Here is a 17900-nt window from a genome sequence, read left to right on the forward strand (position 1 = left end):
CTTTGACAATAAACAAGATCACATTATTAGAATAAAATAATGAGTAAAATATACAATGGAAACCTCAAACCGTAAAAAAAAATGAAATGCATTGATAAGACTTGTAGTAAAAGGCTTACACAATATGAGCATCATAAAATCACTTCTTGTTTCGATGCCTCATTGCAAATGAGTATTCAAACTTATTGACACCTTCCCCAAATTGGTTTTTAAGGAATCAAGTATTCTAATTATTCATCCATAATTTCTAGATTTTTCTTATTTGATTAGTTTGATAAAAATGGTTTTAATGATCATAATGTCAGCTCTATGTCAAATAATAAAAAATCCAAACTTGTAATAAGATATCCGCAAGCAATTATCTTTCATTGTCTCCTTGCTTCAATACTCATATAGTTATAAATGCTCTTAAAATAGTCGGTATAGCCTTGTATCACATGTAAATATGATTTGCAAGAATTTTTTCAATATCTTCCTCTTATAATTCCTTACAAAGAACCTACCAAATTAAAATATGTAACTAATTTAACCTATCTTTTTCATTATTGCAAAAACCATATATAAAAAAACTTCACATTTTACATCATACTACATCATAAATCTTAGGAATTCTCCCCAACACCCAAACCCCCCCCCCCCCCCGCCCACACCCCCCCTCCCCCCCACTCTTCATGATGTACCTAAATTCCAATATCATAAAAACTATTAGTGACTTATTGTATTAAACAAGATAATCATTGATTCACTTAATCATTATGAAGAAAATAACATAAGAAGTAAATATACCTAGTAAAGTGTTCTAGTAGGGTCCTCTCTCTATTTTAGGGTCTCCAACAGGGCTTCATGATCAGTATTAGTAATAGCAAAAAGTTCTTTTACTTTTGGTCTTCTTTGATGCCTCAACAACTTCACATTTGTTGCTATAATAAGATATGAATATATGAGAATTATTTTGTGCTTCTGATAGTCTTTGAATGCAAGAATTCCATTTCTTCTAAGCATGTATATTTGCAACCATGTTCTAGTGACAACTGCTAAACCAATAGGATATGTGAATCCATCATCATCTATCATCAATTGTGCAAGCTTTTGTTTACCTCTTACACAATATGCTAACCAATAATTGGACTTCTCATCATTCCCCTATGGTGCAACCAATGCAAAGACATGTCCTAGCTAAAGAAGATCTGATAGATGGTTATGCTCAAGTGAACTTTCCATGTCATCATTTATAAGAGAGGGCATGATAGAAAATGGAGTGAGATAATGTGGAGCCCATGTGTCCACCCAATCACTCCACTCACACTGATCCCAATCACACTAAAAACAACTAGGATAAAACAAAGCTAGTTGTCATGTCCAAATGGTCCATGTACTAGAATTAGAGCTCCAAAATGAATGCATTTTTTATGAGTCTCTCACTATAGCACAATTTGATCTATCACCTACGAACCCTTCCTCAACCAACCAAGAGAACTTGTGTACCACTGAACCAAGAGTCCCCCCTTGTGATAATGTTAAACTACACCAATCAACAATGCTACGAGCATCAAGAAGCTCTATTGTTGAAATATTCAATTACTCTTTAACTGGAGCTCTCTTCACGCATGCCCTTGCTCCATCATGTTCCCCTTTCCCATGGTCAGACTCAAAAAAACTCCAAATATGAGGCACCCACCTTGCTACATGCATCCTACACAACCAATAAAACAAGCGAGTATTCTTGAATTGACCTGTATAGTTATCTGACCAAATGATATGTCTATCCATAGCAATTGCACGCTCCTATAAGAAATCAAAATAACTCTTGAAACAATGTTGCACAAACTCATGAGAGTGAGATCTATCATCACTCATATAAAAATGATACTCTCTAATAATCTTCCGCACTATCAAGGGCATGTCTATATGTTATGTGGATAAAAATAGCAATTTGAATGGAGTTGTAATACTGAGATTGTGTCTCATTTTGAGGTTACAATGTGTAGTTCTCAAGAAAATCAATAACTAATATAATAGTGCCAATGGAAAAAGTCTCCTTAGACATTCAAAATTCTTGATCCAAACATTGAGACCTATGACTATGTCTTTGTCATGTTCCCTTTTCAAATAATTAAAAATAATAAACTTTGCTAAGGCAGGCAGGCCCCAAAAAGGTGAAGTTTCAGCAAAAGGGGCTAATCTTTGGAAACCAATGGACTAATAAATAAAAGTTATTATTAAATTATATTTTATTAACCCCTCTTGGACGTGAGTTAGGGTTATGCCCTCTTTTAAGGGGTTTGGAGGCATTTTGGGCTCATTCCAGAACTTGATTTTTGCTCATTTCTTTGTTGTTCTTCAAAGGCTGCCAAACCTGTGGAGAAGGAGACCCAAGAACAGGAGTTTGTAGGTTTCTAAAATGGCTAAGTATGGGATTTTAAATCCATTCCATGTGCATGCTCATGCAGAGTTTGAGTTTGTGCTGAACAGTGCAGATTTGTGGGTTTATTGGGTGTGTTTTTATAAGAGTTTGGTGTTTTCGGTTGAGTATTTCATATCAGTTTGGGTTGCTGCTGTATATCAGACTTTTAAATATTAAAAAAGAGCTGAATATATTTATTTTGATATGATTATACTTCTGTGATAGATTATTAAGTTTTTGTGGTGATTCTGGGCTATTTTGTGCTATTTTCAGGAGCCCGATGAGCATTGTTTTTGTCCTCCGTTTGGGAGCTATTGTGTGCATGTTATACAGATCTAGAAATATCATTTTATAGGCTATTATGCTGCTCAAATTATTTTTTAAATGTCCACTTTCAGATTTATTAATAATAGGTGAAGCTGTGAAGCTTTTGGCACTATTTCTGGCATACCCGATTTGGGGTTTATTGAGAAATTGGTGGATTTTTGAAATATGGGTTGCTTGATTTTAAAGATCTAATTTGAGGCTTGAAATTTCATATAAAATCAGTAAAGGGACGTTTTAGTCTTGTATACTTGTAGGAAAAATTTTCCTTGAAATATGAAATAAGACTAGCCACATTGATTCCTTTTCCAACCAATTCACATGTAGAGCCCTCATCCCCACTCTTCAATGTGTATTTCACCATTTCATATACCTTTTTTTTAACTATTGTCTTTCCAAGATCTTTTTTGCACCCCTCATGGAAACATGTGTCAAGCTTGGATAAGCCACCACATTATGAACACTTCTCATTTAAGCAAGCATTTCTATAAAAGAAACAACCATCAACTCTATGACATAAAAATTGATCTAGCAAGTCTCTTGATGATTTTGGAAGCCCACTGGCACCACAATTTTCCAACATTTTTTTACTATGCAAAGTAAAATGGATGGAGCATAATAATTCATGGTGCATAGAAAACTCGACATGATATTTGCAACAACATGTATTTCAAATTTTAAATGGCACGCAATAAAATGGCTTCAAAAATTCAAAAGCCCTTTGTGACATATGAAGACTTGGATGGCTCTCTCTAAATTGTTTGAACAACATAGTTTGACTTACCTCCAAATAGTGTTTAGGATGTTTTATGTGGTCTCTGATGCCAATTCTCAACTTTAACACATCTTTAGCATAGGGTGATACTTGTGAGCTAGAGTATCAAAATTGTGTAATTTCTTCTTTCACATCATCAGATAGCTTCTTATCAAAACATGGAAGTTTTCCACCAAAAGTTCATGTTTTATTTTGAAGAGGATAATCAATTCTCTCTCATCAATTAAGTGCTCTTCTAAAAGTAGTATGATTTAGGTTCAATTCAATACAAGTTTGTCTCATATAGCTACCATTTTTCAAATGATAACTTACCAAAGAGGTTGTAATAACCCTTCAAGAAACTCTCTTATTCTTCTCCCTACTATTTTTTTCAATGCTATTGAGAGCACTGAAAAGATTCTTCACAATGATGGCATTTCTTTCTAACTTTTTATTGACATGAATCTTCAATTTAGAAAGCATAGGTCTCATCTTTTTCATCTTTAATAAGTGCATAAAAAGCTGACATTGCTCCACCATTGTGTTTTTGCTGAAAAACATCTTATATAGTCTTGAAGCCCATAACCAAATGGTTCTTTCTGATTTTTCCTCTTCCAAATTGGTAATAATCATTTCATCAATTCTAATTATCCATTTTGGTCTTCTAGAACCTTCATGTCAATTATAACTAGGAGATATGCAAGGTTCTTGTGTATTAGGTTCCTATGCATTGTCATGTTCAGCATGGTCAATTATGCAATTTACATTATGACTTGGTAGCATTTCATCCTCAAAATTTTCATTCTCTAAATTTTCAATTCTGGCATTAATGTTTTCAATTGGTACATTTTCATTCCCCACCTACACATATTCATCACCTGACTCTATGATTTCACCTTTGACTAATTCATCGTCAACTTGACTCACATTTAACATACCTTGTCTTTCCTTCAATGTTCTATTTTGTCCCTTTCCCTATATGCTGCAATGTCTTCATTGGATACCTACCTTTTGTGTTTAGCCTTTCAACGACTGTTGCCCCCATTCTAATTACAATATCAGACACCTAGGGATATATTATCAAACTTTTTTCGACTGTTTGGGCCCGAAAACATGAGTTTTTCTAAAACCCATGAAAAAGGCCCACAAAAAGCGATGTTGTCAGGTCTCTAGTCATAAGGAATATTTTGGAAAAATCATGCTAGTAAAATCGGATATCCGATATTGCAACCCAAATATTGGAGGAAAAAATGAATTACTATTCATTATTAGTGAGTAATGAGTTATGAGTTATGTCTTACCCTATAATGTATTATTATATTATATTACTTTTAAATATAATAATATATGTTATTATTATTATAATATATAATTATTATATTATATTATATTATTATTATTAAATATAATAACGTAATATATGTTGTTATTATTATTATGACTTATGTTAACTATTAATATATAATAATATATTATGTTATTATTATTATTATTATCTATCAATATAATATATATATTAATATATATTAATATATATATATGTATCTATATGAAATTATCATATTATATTATTATTATTTTTACTATATTATTATTAAATATAATAACGTAATATATTATATATGTTATTAATATGTATATTATTATTATAATTATAACCTATGTTATTAATATATAATAATATATTATGTTATTATTATTATTATCTATAAATATAATATATATATGATTATTAGATTATATTATTATTATTTCGACTATATTGTTATATTTTTACTATTTTATTTTTATTTGTTACTATAACAACATATAATATTGTTGTTATTATTATTAGAATCATTTATATGGGTTGAAAGCGGCCATATGATGATCTATGACCCCTTTCGACACATTCTATTACAATATATGTCGCTAAGGGTCCTAAGACCCCTAGAGACATATTATAATCATTTATATAGGTCAACAGGGGCCATAAGATGACCTATGACCCTTTTCAACACATTTTATGACAGCATCTCTCTAGGGGCCCTAGGACCCCTAGCGAACATATTAAAATTGTTTATATGGGTCGAAAGGGACAATATGATGACCTATGACCCCTTTCAACACATTTCATGATGGCATATGTCCGTAGGGGTCCTAGGACCCCCTGGGACATATTAGAATCATTTATATGGGTCGAAAGGGGCCATAGGATGACCTATGACCCCTTTTGACACATTTTATTACAACACATGTCTAATGACATATTATAATTGTTTATATGAGTCGAAAGGGACCATAGGATGATCGATGACCCCTTTCGACACATTTTATTACAAAATATGTCTCTAGGGGGCCTAGGACCCCTAGGGACATATTACAATCATTTATATGTGTCCAAAAGGGCCATAGGATGACCTATGACCCCTTTTGACACATTCTATGACAACATATGTCTCTAGACATCGTAGGACCTCTAGGGACGTATTAAAATTATTTATATGGATCGAAAGGGGCCATAGGATAACCTATGATCCTTTTAATCACATTTTATTCCAACATATGTCTCTAGGGGCCCTAGGACCCCTAGGAACATATTAGAATCATTTATATGGGTCAAAAGGGGCCATAGGATGACCTATGACCCCTTTCAACACATTTCATGATGACATCTGTCTCTAGGGGTCCTATGACTCCTAGAAACATATTATAATTGTTTATATGGGTTGAAAAGGGCCATAGGATGACCTATGAGCTCTTTTGACACATTGCATGGTGACATATGTCTCTAGGGGTCCTATGAACCCCAAGGACATATTAGAATCATTTATATGAATCGAAAGGGGCCATAAGATGACTTATGACCCCTTTCAACACATTCCATAATAAAATATGTCTCTAGGGGTCCTAGGACCCCTAGGGACATATTACAAGTGTTTATATGGGTCGAAAGGGACCATAGGATGACCTATGACCCTTTCGACACATTTTATTACAACATATGTCTCTAGGGGTCCTTGGACCCCTAGGGACATACTATAATGGTTTATATGAGTCGAAAGGGGTCATAATATGACCTATGTCATCCTATGACCCCTTTCAACACATTTTATTACAACATATGTCTCTACAGGTCCTAAGACCCGTAGGGACATATTACAATCATTTATATGGGTCGAAAGGGGCCATAGGATGACCTATGACCTCTTTTGACACATTTCATGATGACATATGTCACTAGGGGTCATAGAACCCCTACAGACATATTACAATCATTTATATAGATCAAAAGTGGCCATAGGATGACCTATGACCCCTTCCGACACATTTCATGATGACATATGTCGCTAGAGGTCCTAGGACCTATAGGGACATATTACAATCATTTATATGGGTCGAAAGGGGACATAGGATGACCTATGCCCCCTTTCAACACATTCCATGATGACATATGTCTCTAGGGGTCTTAGGACCCCTAAGGACATTTGACCCATAGGATGACATATGACCCCTTTCGACACATTCCATGACGACATATGTCTCTAGGGGACCCCTAAGGATGTATTACAATTGTTTATATGAGTTAAAAGGGGCCATAGGATGACCTATGACCCCTTTCGACACATTCCATAATGACATATGTCTGTAGGGGTCCTAGGACCCCTAGGGATGCATTACAATCATTTATATGAGTTTAAAGAGGCCATAGGATGACCTATGACTCCTTTTGACACATTCCATGATGACATATGTATCTAGGGGTCCTAGGACCCCTAGGGACATATTAGAATCGTTTATATGGGTCAAAATGGGTTATAGGATGACCTATGACTTGTTTTGACACATTCCATGATGACATATGTCTTTAGGGGTCCTAGAACCACTAGGGACATATTAGAATTGTTTATATGGGTCAAAAAGAGCCATAGGATGACCTATGACCCCTTTCGACACATTTCATGATGACTTATGTCTCTAAGGGTCCTAGGACCCCTAGGGACGTATTATAATAATTTATATGGCTTGAAAGGGGCCATGGGATGAGTTATGACCCCTTTCAACATATTCCATGATGATATATGTTGCTAGCGGTCCTAGGACCCCTAAGGACATATTACAATCATTTATATGAGTTGAAAGGGGCCATAGGATGACCTATGACCCCTTTCAACACATTTCATGATGAAATATGTCTTTATGGGTCCTAGGACCCCTAAGGACATATTATAATTGTTTATATGGGTCAAAAGGGGCGATAGGATAATCTATGACCCCTTTCAAAATATTTCATGATGATATATGTCGCTAAGGGTCCTAGAACCCCTAAGGACATGTTACAATCATTTATATGGGTCAAAAGCGGCCATAGGATGACCTTTAACCCCTTTTGACACATCCCATCACAACATATGTCTCTAAGGGTGCTAGGACCCCTAGGGACATATTACAATCATTTATATGGGTCAAAAGGGGGCCATAGGATGACCTATGACCCCTTTCGACACATTTCATGATGACATATGTCTCTAGGGGTCCTAAGACCCCTAGGGACATATTACAATCATTTATATGGGTCGAAAAGGGTTATAGGATGACCTATGACCCCTTTCGACACATTTTATTACAACATATGTCTCTAGGGTTCTTAGGACCCCTAGGGACATTATAATTATTTATGAGTCGAAAGTGGTCATAGGATGACTTATGACCCCTTTTGACACATTCCATGATGACATATGTCTCTAGGGGCCCTAGGGACATATTACAATTGTTTATATGGGTTGAAAGGGACCATAAGATGACCTATGACCTTTTTTGACATATTCCATAATGACATATGTCTCTAGGGGTCTTAGGACCCCTAAGAACATATTAAAATTATTTATATGGGTCAAAAGGGGAAATATGATGACCTATGACCCCTTTTGATACATTTCATGATGACATATGTCACTAGGGGTCTTAGGACCCCTAACGACATATTATAATTGTTTATATGGGTTGAAAGGTGTTAAAGGATTACCTATGACCCCTTTTGACACATCCCATGATGCTATATGTCACTAGGGGTCCTCGCACCCATAGGGACATATTAAAATCATTTGTATGGATTGAAAAGGGTCATAGGATGACCTATGACCCCTTTCAACACATTTTATTACAATATATGTCTCTAGAGGTCTTACAACCCCTAGGGACATATTATAACTATTTATATGGGTCGAAAATGGTCATAGGTCCCTTTCAACACATTTTATTACAACATACATCTCTAGGGGCCCTAGGACCCCTAAGGAGATATAAGTATTATTTATATGGGTCAAAATTTTTCAACACATTCTATGATGGCATATGTCACTAGGGTTCCTATGACCCCTAGGGACATATTACAATCATTTATATGGGTCGAAAGGAGCCATAAGATGACCTATGACCCCTTTTGACATATTTTATTACAAAATATGTCTCTAGGGGCCCTAGGACCCCTAGGGACATATTAGAATCATTTATATGGGTCGAAAGGTGTCATAAGATGATCTATGACTCCTTTCAACACATTCCATGATGACATGTCTTTAGGGGTCCTAAGACCCATAAAGATTTATTAAAATCATTTATATGGGTCGAAAGGGGTCATAGGATGACCTATGACTCCTTTCAATACATTTTATTACAACATATGTCTCTAGTGGTCCTAAGACCCCTAGGGATATATTATAATTTTTTATATGCGTCGAAAGGGGTCATAGGATGACCTATGACCCTTGTCGACACATTCCATGATGACATATGTCTCTAGAGGTCCAATGACCCTTAGGAACATATTATAAAATGTTTATATGGGTCAAAAAGGGCCATAAAATGATCTATGACCCCTCTCCATGTATTTCATCACAACCTATGTCCCTAGGGGTCCTAGGACTGCTAGGGACGCATTTGGTTGGTTCCAATGTATCAAGAGGGGTGATAAGTTAAACATATGACCTATCTCAACACAATTCATGATAATGTATATGCCTAGGACCCCTAGGGACCCATTGGAAATGCATCAAAAGAGGTCACTAGGGGCCCTAAAGACATATGTTGTCAGGAAATGTGTCGAAAGGGATCATAGGTTAACCTATGACCTTTTTTGATGCATTTTATGGCAATATTATATTTAATAATAATATAATATTGTATATTTTAATATAATAATAATATATTATTATATTATATAACAATAATAATCATATATGTTACTAGATTATAGATTTAATAATAATAATAATAACCATACATATTACTATATATAATAATAGTCATATAATATTACTATATATATATTTAATAATAATAATCATACATATTACTATAATATAATAATAATTATAACCATATATAATAATAATAATAATAGTTAATAATAATAATATCAATGTCCACACTTCTACCAAATAAATTTCCTTCTAAAACACTCTAAAATTTGCCTCTTAAATTTATTTCCTCTCAAATTTCCCTCCAAATTTCAATTGAAAAATCCTGGACCTAATTGGATACTCGATTTCAAATCGAGTATCTAATTAGCCTTGGTATTTACCAAGCCTATTCGGTCAACCCAACAAATGTGTTTGAGAAGGGTTTCACTGACACTTAGACTTTGGGTAGCCATGTGACAGTGTTATTTTCATTAAAATTGAATGAAACGAATAGAGTTTTTTTATAACACTCTCGAGATTCCATCGATGTAATTATTATCAAACTCTGAGTTTGATAAGTATTTATTAGTTAATTTTTAATGAAGATGATTGTAAAGTGTTGATTGAAATAATGATTGTAAAATAGCTATAACTTTCAAAAGGTTTAACATTTTTTAAATCCAAAAGTTGTGTCACATTCTATGCTTTCCCTAGTATAAGAAAAAAAAAAAAAAAAATTGGTAAATTTTTCTATTAGTTAAGGTGGTCAAACACAGTATTTTTTTTTTGGAAAAATTTTTAGTAGAAAATTCATATTTAATTATTTATTTAAAATAAAAATACCCAAAAATATGTGTCACATCTAGGCATGAGTCTACTTTTTATATCTATAATTATATTAAAAAATATTATCATTTAATTTTGATTAAGGTGGTCAGACATAAACCTACTTTTTATTTTCACCCTAAAATTTTCGTAGTACTGCGTTAAAATCCAAACTTTTAACCAATCAATTATTCTTTTCACCAGATAAGGCCTAGTAGTTTAGAAACTACAGATTATTTTCTTACAACTTTTTGATGTAAAGTCTAGAACCACTTTAAAATTATGTGTCAAGTTGACATAACCCTGATTTGCTGGTTTTTCACTGCCACTTAAGGCCATAGTTTGGTTGACCATGATGAGTATTAGTTGTGGTAGATAGTTCTCGATTCTTGATCTCCCAGATTCGGCCTGAGGAAGAATTTCTAATTTCCCTCCTACCTAAGCCACCCTCTGCCATTTTTCTATAATCCATTAATTACCCTCCTACCTGAGTCACCTTCTGACATTTTATATGTAAAGAGAACAACTTGATAGGCTAGCGTATAATATCATCCATCCCAAACTCTCATTGAGCCCCCCCCACTATTCTATGGGTAATTTATTGACATACTTTCATATTGCCATTGTTAGGCCCCATAGGGTGGGAGGGAGATATAATACTCATACAAATTGGGTGCTATCTTCTAAATGATAATGATGTGCAATAAGATTAGTTAAGAGTTCATGTTAGATAATCATTTGTGCATTGTCATTTTTGGCAACCAAGTGATCTATAAGTGTCAAATCATACCTATGTCAATAACATGAGTGATTGGGCAAAAAAATAGTTAAGTATAGATGAACTAGGTAAAAGATAGATAGTCAAGGCAAAATGGATCCATGGTGAACTTTATAATAAATTATGATGGGTGAATAATATGATATGTTCTACAAATGTTTGCATAGAGATGTGAAGAAAAATATATTGGCTACTTACAGGAAGTCAAGAGTTGGTAAGGATTATAGTTTTTAGTATGAGGACAAAGAATTGAGTAGAGTACTTGTAAAATACCTATAAAACCAGTATAGATTTCAATGTGAATAAGTAATTAGAAAAAGTGAATTGATGGATGTGAAGAGGTTGACATGAATGCACAAATATTGAAGTGGTGTTTCTTGATCATAAAATTTTTTATGAATTTGAGGTCAACTTTGGTAAATCATTTTAGTGTTTTTTTACCACCTCAAAAAGAGTATAAAACAGATGTTAGATTAGTGTGTGATGATAGTATAAGAGATGTGATGCAAAATTTATGAAGGATAATTATAGAGAAGTGTGTTTACATTTTTCTAGAGTGGAGAGTTGATAAAGTTCGTTAGGTCTAACCTACATCAAAGATAGCATAGTTGCCTAATTGGAATTCAACTCTCCTTGGCATAACTACTTTTACGAAATTAAATGTAAAGGGAAGGAACTCTTTTCCCTTTAACTTATGATGATGAATGCTAATTACTAATTCATAATTGTATTTTTATTGTTCTCGAAGTCTACACAAACCTAGGAATCTTTGTGGGTCAATCTTATGATTTCAAATTGTTTTTGTATCGTATAAATTTCATCTTTAAAAATTAGCTTTGAATTGGTTCAATGTAAGTTTTTATGATTTAATTGGTTTTTTTTTTTTCTCTCTAGTGATGTATAATAATGCAATTTTAAAAGTATTAATTTTTATAAGATCAAGTTCAAAATAGACTAATATTAATATACATAAAGACAAGCTCAAAATCTATTAATATTGATCATAACAATATTGTGATATTGCTATCAAGATTTAATTGTGTAGTTTTTGAGTCAAAATTATTGACCCATGTAACATGAGTATTCACACATGAATCCATCTCTCTTGAGAATAAATGGAACACTTAGCACTCATTGGATCTAGGTGATACTCATAGAGGTGAAGCACCCAAACTTCTAAAGAGGTCACCCATCCCAATACCACTCCAGTTTGAACGAGCTTAACTATAGAGTCCCCCATGATTAAACCTATTCTTCTTGCAACACTATAATAATATTTTAGAGAATTATAAATTTTTCATATAAATGTTATAATAAAAAAAGAGCTTTGTGGGAGCAGGAGTCCCTGCCTATTGGGATAAGACGAAAGATACATGAATAATTTGGGGATAGTATATTGAGCTTGTAAGAAATTAGTATAATTGAAAATTTTCAAATGAGAGAATATATGTGGTTTCAAATTTAGTCCATTATATACACTATAATTCTAAGTAGATAGCATATGAAATGTTAGGAATATTAGGTCTAATCGACCAAAAGAAGAAGTTTTCTTAAAAACTAATATTAAATTTAAATAGTAAAAGAATTTGTAAAAAATTAAAAATTTACAAAATATATTTTAAATACATTATCTTATACATGTTATATTTGTAGGGGAAACAAATAATGTCGTACTTTGAAATTGTGTGCTTTGAAGAATGGAAGTGTAAAGTTTTGAGTTAACAATGTAAATAATAATTTTTCACTCTTAGGAAAATCCATTGAAGACTAATACTTAATAATAATAAGTAGTCACAACACATAATAACAAATAATTTTATAATAGAAAGAAAGCTTAATTATATAATAGTATATAGTTTGAATTTCTAAAATAACGACTACCAACAATATAGAAGAGGGATTTTTTTTCTTGCTTTACATTTTTGTTTTTTTGTAAACTTACTTTAGGTTGATATGTACCCTCAACAGTTGGAGAATAAATATCATGGAGACGTTATTATGATGAAAGAAGAGTAGTCAAATAGGGTTCATTTGAGTAAAATTTATAATCTTTATCATGGGTGTTTGGAAAATTTATGTCATATATTTTGAATATATCATGAATTTAAATAGATTTAATTGTTAAAATTAAATTAAGGCTATTGCTAAAGTTAATCATTGAAATATTGTGGAGAGTGAATACTAATCAATATTGAGGTAAGTCTCAATACAGATATTAATGATATAATATTAGATATTTTTTATTGAACTTCTAAAATGCTAACCATAAACAATATAGAAGGGGGGATTTTTTACTTGCTTTACATTTTTTTATTTTTTTTAAATTTATTTTGAGTTAATATTATCTCCTACCAGTTGGAGAATAAATTTAATGTCACAAAGAAGATGTGGTTATGATGGAAAAAGAGTAGTCAAATAGGGTTCATTTAAGCAAAATTTATATCCTCTATCATGGATTTTCATAAAATTTATGTCATATATTCTCAATATATCATGAATTTAAATAGGTTTAATTTGTGAAATAATATTTGTATTATTAGTTTATATTTGGTCTAGATTTAATATATGTTGAAAATTTTGGAGGTAGTGGTTGTTTCAGTCTTCTTCATGACAGCTACATAATCGATGCACAGATTGTCTTCTTCTTCACTAAAACTCAAAATCAAGTCTGCCCTCATGTATCAAAATTTGGTACACCTTTAAATAGTTATGCCTAAGGATTGATAGTAATTTTCACTATTGATATCAAAAATATATTAAGAACAAATTTCTCATCTGATGTTTTGTAATTACATGGGATAATACTTCTATGGAAAAATTACATAACCATTTTACAAGATTGTGGTAGATATATACAGCAATGTACTTCTACATGGGATGATACTTCTATCAAAAAAGTCACATAAGCATTTTACAATATTGTAGTAGACATATACAACAATGTTCCTTTACAAGAAAATAATTTGAACTAATATTCAACATGGATTTTTATCTTCTAGAAACCAACAGAATGCAATAAAAGTTAAGGTGAAATAATTATCCTTGCTCTATACACTAATTGTCAATTTTAGCCTTCTAGTCTGATAGAGAATCTTGGACTGATTGATTGGCTATATAATCTTTTATCTAATGGTACTTTTTTATGGTCTTGTGCCACTAGGAAGAACAAAAATAAGGCTATAATGGCTCAACTACCTAATACTTGCATTATAAAATAGTATGTGATCCAAAAACAGAGCACCTGAGTTCTGGTCTTCTGTCATTATCATCTACAATTCTTTTCTCCTTGATAAAAGTTATATGTTGAAGAAACCTTGCAAATAAATAGGTTTCTAGATACGTAATTGGTAAACATTTTCATGTAGGTCAAAAAAGCTAATTTCCTTGAACACATATCATGCAAGAAATCATTGTGCTCCTAAGAAGTAAAATTTTGGAATCTTAAGTTGTGTTCCTAATGACACCATTAAGTCATTTTAAATTATGGATGTTATGATTAATGTTTGAGTTCTATAAACTATATGCACATGTAGCCGTTAGTATTTAATACAGGATGAAGTATATAATTGATGACTAATTTGTGAGTTCTATAGATTGTGTGTATCTGTAGCCCTTAGTATTTAATACAGGATGAAGTATAAAATTATGGGTTGCGCTCAGGAATGTATGATTGAATCTAGATTTGTTTTTTTTATAATCAAAGGTGTGTATGTTCGATGACATCTCAAGAAGATCAAGATATTTTGTAGGTTGCAAGCACCATCTAGAACTACTAAAGCGCTACTTTAGAGGCAAATAAGAATCCTAAACTCCAAATTTAGGAAATTAAGGATAAAGAATCTCTTAAATTGAAATGGTGTAGATGTCTCATTGTTCACAAGATCTTAGAAGTCTCAAGATGTAAAAGTGAAGAGGTCCAACACCCAAACAACCAAGCCTACAATTTTGGAATATATGATAAATTAAAAGGATGAAACTTGGCATGCAAGACAAATTAATAATCTCTACAAGTACAAAATCTCAAATTGATGAAGTGAAAAAATAATTAATATACTTTTTCCACTACCTAATTTGGGAATAGAAGCCAAAATATTGTTTTTTTAGGTTATTCAAAAATGGCAGTTTTGGGACAAATTCATTGTTTAAGCCCAACTTCTGATTACACCATTCCAACAGCCTTTCCAATTTTATCACAAGGGTAGAGGTAAAGAAAATGTTCGTTGTCTACCTGAAATAGATGCTGGAATCATTACAAGCATTTTCTCTATGAAAAACCCTTGTTCATTTTCCTGCTCCTAATGACATTACTAAATTTCTTATTCAATTCATTGGAATTGTTATTATGCCTCCATTCCATCTAGATACTATGAAACAAGGCCAAACATTGCAATGCAAAACTTCCAAAAGTAGGAAATCTATAAAATATCTTAAATGGAATCTCCTTCAACAATTGAGGTCTAACCTGTGAATGGAAAACTTTATAATTTAGAAAAGAACATCTTTAAATATATTCATTCTTTGAAGTAGTGAATGAAAAATTCTTTACCATTCACATTACATCTGATTAAAATATTTAATTCTAATTGTTCTAACTTCCTATTTGACTTGGAATAATACTTGAAAGAAGATTACTAGAGAGGCATAATGCCAACATTGCTACATATCTCCTCCAAACACTGATAGTAACAGAGGCAGGAAAATTGTATCAGAACATTTAAGAGCAACATGAGATAAAATAAACTATTAACAAGAGTAGTCTATAAATTCATTCCAATACTTAGATTAGAAAGTTTGAATATAGACAATATTTTTTTGTAGACAGCAAAATTTTACACTTCATATGTTTGACTGAAAGTTATTTGTGTATGCTTCAACATAGGCTAGAAAAATTGTGAAGTCCATGTTTGTGATTCAAAATTATCTATGTAATATATATTGTTCATCGAAGCCTTTTTATTGTGGCAAAAAAAAGTTTCATAGCAATGATAGCTGATAGAAATAATGGCTAGAACAGATCTACGAGGTCTTCACTCCATTCGATGTGACAAGGTATATTGAAGCCTTCCAATGTAAAAATATTTAGTATATAGTCTAGAAACCTGAGTTGACCTGCAAAACATTCCAAAGTGGGGCTTTGTTTAGTTGAAAAGTGGCTAAGGGAAATAAATAATTGACAAAGCAAAAGGAAAAGGAAGATGAATTAGTTGTAGCTTACGTTGGTGTTTTCTCCTATACTGGAGATGATACTATCATTCATTGCAATAGAAAAGGTGCCATGTATTTCAAATATTCAAAGCAGGTACATGAGTATTGAGAGGTTTTTCTTGTAGGTGCCGAATGGTATGCTTGTAAACTGTGGTAAGCGCTCTTGAAGCAATTTCCTAGTAATGGTACAGTCAACAATGCTAGTCTTTGTTTCTATTGTGTAGTGCAAGAAAGGTGCATAGGCAAAGGATGTGATTTGGCCACATGCAAGAGATTGGGTAGTTGTCTAGGCTGAGGATGGCAGCAATGAAGTTGGTTGGTTACATTTTGTGCAAAGTAGCTGGTATGGTTGTAGATCAGCATTTTTTGCCTGGAGTGTACCTGTGACCTAGCAAAATGGGGGAATTTTTTATATTAGATGAAAATGTTTTATAAGTGGAATATGATTACAAGATCAGTGGACAGATGGTATGTTTTTGTCAGTTACTTGGATACTACAAGAGAGTATGTTTTGTAAAGCCTTTATTGTACTTTCATCATTCAGGTTGTCAATATATGTTGATGGTGTTGTTTTAAGGCTGTTTGTGCCTCTAGGGCCAGTGTGAATGGCATTTTTCAAGAGGAGGAGTGGTGTTGTGATAGAATGCAGGATTCGTTGTATTGCTATAAAAGCCTCAATGTGGAATTCAAGAATGGTGACCTACAATTTACATGAATGTGTCAGTCAACAATGCAAGCAACTATACATTGAAAAGAATTGAAAAGCAAGTGCACATGTAGAAATGGGAAAAGAAGATTGCAATAGATGTGTCTGATATAGATTCTCCATCTTTGATATGAAGCTTGTACTCCTTCAGTGTTTTCTTGTGAGCTATGACTATAACACCTAACATGCCAATTGAATAGTTGTTAGGTGATTCAATTAGTTGATATATTCTTGTGTCAGGCATTAGTTTTTGGTGGCTACAAACTTGGTCAATTGTTTCAATAGTTGTTTGTGCAATTAGCTTAATGTAGTAGTCTGCATCACTTCTTTCATATTGTGTCTTCTTTTTCAAAGAAAAACCTTTTATGTGAACACTTGTGCCAGGCAAGAGCTTTGCCATAAATCCGTTGACTAATTGATTAGTTATGTTGACTGTTCTGGTCATGTGACCATCACTATCAACAAGATCAATGTGCACTATAGGAGTTTTTACTAGGCTTGTTGGATTCTTGGCATACTGTTAGAGCTTGTAACCTTGGTCGCACCCTAATAGGTTTTGGTCCCAAGTCTTCCCATTGAAGTTGAACTTGAAGTAGTAATTTACTTCAACTTTAGGTTCAAAGTCTTGTTGGTCTGCCATGTGATAAGCACATTAGTTTTATCAAGTCAACCTTTGTAAACTTGAAGTCCAAGTTGATGTTGAAGCCCAATCACTCAAAACTTCAACTTCAATTTCAGTGTTG

The sequence above is a fragment of the Cupressus sempervirens genome, chromosome 4 (assembly GCF_028749045.1).
Source record: "Cupressus sempervirens isolate cs-2001-9-10 chromosome 4, ASM2874904v1, whole genome shotgun sequence".
Taxonomy (NCBI): domain Eukaryota; kingdom Viridiplantae; phylum Streptophyta; class Pinopsida; order Cupressales; family Cupressaceae; genus Cupressus; species Cupressus sempervirens.